Genomic DNA, 6836 nt, shown 5'->3' with positions numbered 1-6836 from the left:
CAGCTGGGAATCCCCTGTCACAACCCAGCCCTGGAGAGCCCCCCCAGAACTGGCAATTCCCCCGGGTGCGTCCGCCCGCAGGCCAAGAGGCTCCGGCTGTGCCGGGACAGGGCCCAGGTCGGGCAAATGCTGCAATAAACAGGCGCACACAACTCCCACAGCGGGAACAGCTGGGCTCAGCCTCCTCCGGCATCGCCCCAAAGCCTGGCCAGGGCTTCAGGAGCAATGCAGGAGCTGCCTTTGGCCCCGCTCCTCCCAACAAGGCCACAGGACTCATCTCAGGGCCCTGTCCGGCCTCTGAACACAGAAAGGTCAAGCCATGTTTCACTAATGAGCACGGACCTAGCCCAGAACACTAATGATCCTGGCTACCGCACTGCCGACAGGATACAAACACAACATCTGGGTTGAAGGCTCACCCAGAGGTCAGCTTTGCCTCAAGACTCTGCTTCAGGCCTCAGGCCTTCAGGAAGTCCCAAGGTGCTTGAACCTCTGCGCAAAGCCTGCTCCCATCTCCTGTGGAACCTCACAGATCAGGCAGCACTTCCTCGGCCCACTCCTGAGGCTATTTAGCCTGCCAGCAAAGAGCAGGGGCTGACCTGGGAATGACAGAAGGCAGGGAGGGGAAAGGACCCTTTTGCTTCCATCCAGAAAGCCAAAGGCCGTCAAAAAAACCCTCTGGTGAACACCTGAGCAGCACCAGGAGATGAAAGGCCTGGCACTCCTGACTCCCAGAGCTCCCAGCGCTGCCTTGCCCCTCACCTTCAGCCCTCGTCTTGGACAGCAAGGCAATCCCAGGGACAGAAATCCAGGCTCCTGCTGCTCCTGGACGGAGGCACCCAACAGCTCTGTGCTGGCTGAACATGGCAGCAAAATCAGGATGCTGCTCTTCCTTGGGCAAAACTCCAGCCACTAAAAAGCTGGAATGCAGGACAACCCTGCCTCTCCACCAGGGCACTTGGATCCAGCCCTACTGACACATGGACATTTGAGACAGGAATCCATAACCCTCCGTGAAATCACATCACAGCCTCCAGGTGTTTTCCTGTTCGTGTCCTCACTTACCTGGCATAGGCTTCTTCCAAGGCTTTGCAGACACTTTGCCTCTAGCCAAAAAGATTAACATCGCCTTCTTTCCAGCTTTCAAGAAGTCACAGCAAGTCATCCTGGTCCCATGTTCCACATCAGATTCTCCTGTAAAAAGAAAGATATTTTTTCTGTTCAGATCATTTCTCAAGCTGTCAAGAAAAGCAGGATCCCACATGCACTCCCAGAAATTCTCTCAACACCATTTGCTGCTTCTCTCTCTGGCAGGGCACCAACAAGTCCTGGGACACTTCTTGTTCCCTGCTGGCCAGTGACCTTGAGCGATAAAAGAAGGCACCAGTATTGCTGCTAATTTTACAGCCACAGGCTTTGAACTTTCCACAAGTTAAAAGCAGAAGCAGACACTCCTCATCGGGCTCGAGTTCTCGCTTCCTGGCCCAGGAGACGCGCGGCCGCAGCTGCTCGAGCTTCTCTACCACTGCAGAGCGCGCCGAACACGGCAGGCGCACGGCAGGTGACGAACAAGCGACTTCTCCAATCCCGGCCCCGGAGAGGCGTGGCCGCCGCTCCTCGAGCTCCTCCGCCCCTGCACAGCGCTGCACGCACGGCAGGAGCACCGGAAGTGACGAAACAGCGAGGCCACGCTTCCCGGCCCGGGAGACGCGTGTCTGCCGCTCCTCGAGGATCTCAGCCGCCGCAAAGCACGCCGAGCAGGTAAGCGCACTGCAGATAATGAATAAGTGAAATCTTCCTTCCCAGCCCCGAAAATGCACTTTCGGTGCTGGAGGAGCTTCTCTGCTTGAGGGGAGCACGGAAACCGCGCCCAGCCGCTGTTCGCAGCCGGCCTGCAGCATACCGCCGGAGAGTGCACTAGGCGCGGCCAAACGGCGTTTGCTCGCTTCCCAGGCTAGGAGAAGCACTTTCCGTGCTGCAAACAGCTTCTCTGCTTGTGGGGAGCTCGGAAACGGCGTTTGACGCTGTTCCAAGCCTGCCTGCAAGCGAACCGGCGGAGAGTGCACTAGACGCGGCCAAACGGCGTTTTCTCGCTTCCCAGGCTAGGAGAAGCGTTTTCCGTGCTGCAAACAGCTTCTCTGCTTGTGGGGAGCTCGGAAACAGCGTTTGACGCTCTTCCAAGCCTGCCTGCAAGCGAACCGGCGGAGAGTGCACTAGACGCGGCCAAACGGCGTTTTCTCGCTTCCCAGGCTAGGAGAAGCGTTTTCCGTGCTGCAAACAGCTTCTCTGCTTGTGGGGAGCTCGGAAACAGCGTTTGACGCTGTTCCAAGCCTGCCTGCAAGCGAACCGGCGGAGAGTGCACTAGACGCGGCCAAACGGCGTTTTCTCGCTTCCCAGGCTAGGAGAAGCGTTTTCCGTGCTGCAAACAGCTTCTCTGCTTGTGGGGAGCTCGGAAACAGCGTTTGACGCTGTTCCAAGCCTGCCTGCAAGCGAACCGGCGGAGAGTGCAGTAGACGCGGCCAAACGGCGTTTTCTCGCTTCCCAGGCTAGGAGAAGCGTTTTCCGTGCTGCAAACAGCTTCTCTGCTTGTGGGGAGCTCGGAAACAGCGTTTGACGCTGTTCCAAGCCTGCCTGCAAGCGAACCGGCGGAGAGTGCACTAGACGCGGCCAAACGGCGTTTTCTCGCTTCCCAGGCTAGGAGAAGCACTTGCCGTGCTGCAAACAGCCTCTCTGCCTGTGGAGAGCCCGGAAACAGCGTTTGACGCTGTTCCAAGCCGGCCTGCGAGCGAAGCGCCGGAGAGTGCACTAGGCGCGGCCAAACGGCGTTTGCTCGCTTCCCAGGCTAGGAGAAGCGTTTTCCGTGCTGCAAACAGCTTCTCTGCTTGTGGGGAGCTCGGAAACAGCGTTTGACGCTGTTCCAAGCCTGCCTGCAAGCGAACCGGCGGAGAGAGCACTAGACGCGGCCAAACGGCGTTTTCTCGCTTCCCAGGCTAGGAGAAGCGTTTTCCGTGCTGCAAACAGCTTCTCTGCTTGTGGGGAGCTCGGAAACAGCGTTTGACGCTGTTCCAAGCCTGCCTGCAAGCGAACCGGCGGAGAGTGCAGTAGACGCGGCCAAACGGCGTTTTCTCGCTTCCCAGGCTAGGAGAAGCGTTTTCCGTGCTGCAAACAGCTTCTCTGCTTGTGGGGAGCTCGGAAACAGCGTTTGACGCTGTTCCGAGCCTGCCTGCAAGCGAACCGGCGGAGAGTGCACTAGACGCGGCCAAACGGCGTTTTCTCGCTTCCCAAACTAGGAGAAGCGTTTTCCGTGCTGCAAACAGCTTCTCTGCTTGTGGGGAGCTCGGAAACAGCGCTTGACGCTGTTCCAAGCCTGCCTGCAAGCGAACCGGCGGAGAGTGCACTAGACGCGGCCAAACGGCGTTTTCTCGCTTCCCAGGCTAGGAGAAGCGTTTTCCGTGCTGCAAACAGCTTCTCTGCTTGTGGGGAGCTCGGAAACAGCGTTTGACGCTGTTCCAAGCCTGCCTGCAAGCGAACCGGCGGAGAGTGCACTAGACGCGGCCAAACGGCGTTTTCTCGCTTCCCAGGCTAGGAGAAGCGTTTTCCGTGCTGCAAACAGCTTCTCTGCTTGTGGGGAGCTCGGAAACAGCGTTTGACGCTGTTCCAAGCCTGCCTGCAAGCGAACCGGCGGAGAGTGCACTAGACGCGGCCAAACGGCGTTTTCTCGCTTCCCAGGCTAGGAGAAGCGTTTTCCGTGCTGCAAACAGCTTCTCTGCTTGTGGGGAGCTCGGAAACAGCGTTTGACGCTGTTCCGAGCCTGCCTGCAAGCGAACCGGCGGAGAGTGCACTAGACGCGGCCAAACGGCGTTTTCTCGCTTCCCAGGCTAGGAGAAGCGTTTTCCGTGCTGCAAACAGCTTCTCTGCTTGTGGGGAGCTCGGAAACAGCGTTTGACGCTGTTCCAAGCCTGCCTGCAAGCGAACCGGCGGAGAGTGCAGTAGACGCGGCCAAACGGCGTTTTCTCGCTTCCCAGGCTAGGAGAAGCGTTTTCCGTGCTGCAAACAGCTTCTCTGCTTGTGGGGAGCTCGGAAACAGCGTTTGACGCTGTTCCAAGCCTGCCTGCAAGCGAACCGGCGGAGAGTGCACTAGACGCGGCCAAACGGCGTTTTCTCGCTTCCCAGGCTAGGAGAAGCGTTTTCCGTGCTGCAAACAGCTTCTCTGCTTGTGGGGAGCTCGGAAACAGCGTTTGACGCTGTTCCAAGCCTGCCTGCAAGCGAACCGGCGGAGAGTGCACTAGACGCGGCCAAACGGCGTTTTCTCGCTTCCCAGGCTAGGAGAAGCGTTTTCCGTGCTGCAAACAGCTTCTCTGCTTGTGGGGAGCTCGGAAACAGCGTTTGACGCTGTTCCAAGCCTGCCTGCAAGCGAACCGGCGGAGAGTGCACTAGACGCGGCCAAACGGCGTTTTCTCGCTTCCCAGGCTAGGAGAAGCGTTTTCCGTGCTGCAAACAGCTTCTCTGCTTGTGGGGAGCTCGGAAACAGCGTTTGACGCTGTTCCAAGCCTGCCTGCAAGCGAACCGGCGGAGAGTGCACTAGACGCGGCCAAACGGCGTTTTCTCGCTTCCCAGGCTAGGAGAAGCGTTTTCCGTGCTGCAAACAGCTTCTCTGCTTGTGGGGAGCTCGGAAACAGCGTTTGACGCTGTTCCAAGCCTGCCTGCAAGCGAACCGGCGGAGAGTGCACTAGACGCGGCCAAACGGCGTTTTCTCGCTTCCCAGGCTAGGAGAAGCGTTTTCCGTGCTGCAAACAGCTTCTCTGCTTGTGGGGAGCTCGGAAACAGCGTTTGACGCTGTTCCAAGCCTGCCTGCAAGCGAACCGGCGGAGAGTGCACTCGGCGCGGCCAAACGGCGTTTTCTCGCTTCCCAGGCTAGGAGAAGCGTTTTCCGTGCTGCAAACAGCTTCTCTGCTTGTGGGGAGCTCGGAAACAGCGTTTGACGCTGTTCCAAGCCTGCCTGCAAGCGAACCGGCGGAGAGTGCACTAGACGCGGCCAAACGGCGTTTTCTCGCTTCCCAGGCTAGGAGAAGCGTTTTCCGTGCTGCAAACAGCTTCTCTGCTTGTGGGGAGCTCGGAAACAGCGTTTGACGCTGTTCCAAGCCTGCCTGCAAGCGAACCGGCGGAGAGTGCAGTAGACGCGGCCAAACGGCGTTTTCTCGCTTCCCAGGCTAGGAGAAGCGTTTTCCGTGCTGCAAACAGCTTCCCTGCTTGTGGGGAGCTCGGAAACAGCGTTTGACGCTGTTCCAAGCCTGCCTGCAAGCGAACCGGCGGAGAGTGCACTAGACGCGGCCAAACGGCGTTTTCTCGCTTCCCAGGCTAGGAGAAGCGTTTTCCGTGCTGCAAACAGCTTCTCTGCTTGTGGGGAGCTCGGAAACAGCGTTTGACGCTGTTCCAAGCCTGCCTGCAAGCGAACCGGCGGAGAGTGCACTAGACGCGGCCAAACGGCGTTTTCCTCGCTTCCCAGGCTAGGAGAAGCGTTTTCCGTGCTGCAAACAGCTTCTCTGCTTGTGGGGAGCTCGGAAACAGCGTTTGACGCTGTTCCAAGCCTGCCTGCAAGCGAACCGGCGGAGAGTGCACTAGACGCGGCCAAACGGCGTTTTCCTCGCTTCCCAGGCTAGGAGAAGCGTTTTCCGTGCTGCAAACAGCTTCTCTGCTTGTGGGGAGCTCGGAAACAGCGTTTGACGCTGTTCCAAGCCTGCCTGCAAGCGAACCGGCGGAGAGTGCACTAGACGCGGCCAAACGGCGTTTTCTCGCTTCCCAGGCTAGGAGAAGCGTTTTCCGTGCTGCAAACAGCTTCTCTGCTTGTGGGGAGCTCGGAAACAGCGTTTGACGCTGTTCCAAGCCTGCCTGCAAGCGAACCGGCGGAGAGTGCACTAGACGCGGCCAAACGGCGTTTTCTCGCTTCCCAGGCTAGGAGAAGCGTTTTCCGTGCTGCAAACAGCTTCTCTGCTTGTGGGGAGCTCGGAAACAGCGTTTGACGCTGTTCCAAGCCTGCCTGCAAGCGAACCGGCGGAGAGTGCACTAGACGCGGCCAAACGGCGTTTTCTCGCTTCCCAGGCTAGGAGAAGCGTTTTCCGTGCTGCAAACAGCTTCTCTGCTTGTGGGGAGCTCGGAAACAGCGTTTGACGCTGTTCCAAGCCTGCCTGCAAGCGAACCGGCGGAGAGTGCACTCGGCGCGGCCAAACGGCGTTTTCTCGCTTCCCAGGCTAGGAGAAGCGTTTTCCGTGCTGCAAACAGCTTCTCTGCTTGTGGGGAGCTCGGAAACAGCGTTTGACGCTGTTCCAAGCCTGCCTGCAAGCGAACCGGCGGAGAGTGCACTAGACGCGGCCAAACGGCGTTTTCTCGCTTCCCAGGCTAGGAGAAGCGTTTTCCGTGCTGCAAACAGCTTCTCTGCTTGTGGGGAGCTCGGAAACAGCGTTTGACGCTGTTCCAAGCCTGCCTGCAAGCGAACCGGCGGAGAGTGCAGTAGACGCGGCCAAACGGCGTTTTCTCGCTTCCCAGGCTAGGAGAAGCGTTTTCCGTGCTGCAAACAGCTTCCCTGCTTGTGGGGAGCTCGGAAACAGCGTTTGACGCTGTTCCAAGCCTGCCTGCAAGCGAACCGGCGGAGAGTGCACTAGACGCGGCCAAACGGCGTTTTCTCGCTTCCCAGGCTAGGAGAAGCGTTTTCCGTGCTGCAAACAGCTTCTCTGCTTGTGGGGAGCTCGGAAACAGCGTTTGACGCTGTTCCAAGCCTGCCTGCAAGCGAACCGGCGGAGAGTGCACTAGACGCGGCCAAACGGCGTTTTCTCGCTTCC

At 58.7% G+C, this 6836-nt stretch overlaps 1 long non-coding RNA gene across 1 annotated transcript; it reads right to left on the bottom strand.

Annotated features, from left to right (window-relative positions):
* Positions 1-372: 372 nt before the first annotated feature.
* Positions 373-1539, bottom strand: LOC136304740 (uncharacterized). The gene is made up of 3 exons (XR_010724777.1): positions 1290-1539; positions 1066-1194; positions 373-599 (listed from the first exon to the last, which is right to left on the bottom strand). It is a non-coding gene; the product is annotated as an uncharacterized lncRNA (long non-coding RNA).
* Between the last annotated feature and the right edge of the window lie 5297 nt (positions 1540-6836).

This window comes from Chamaea fasciata, unplaced genomic scaffold (assembly GCF_029207755.1).
Source record: "Chamaea fasciata isolate MVZ Bird 193981 ecotype frontalis unplaced genomic scaffold, bChaFas1.0.hap1 SCAF_156, whole genome shotgun sequence".
In the NCBI taxonomy this organism is placed as follows: Eukaryota; Metazoa; Chordata; class Aves; order Passeriformes; family Sylviidae; genus Chamaea; species Chamaea fasciata.
Note: the sequence above shows the minus strand (reverse complement) of the source record. Positions and strands in the feature narration are given on the sequence as shown.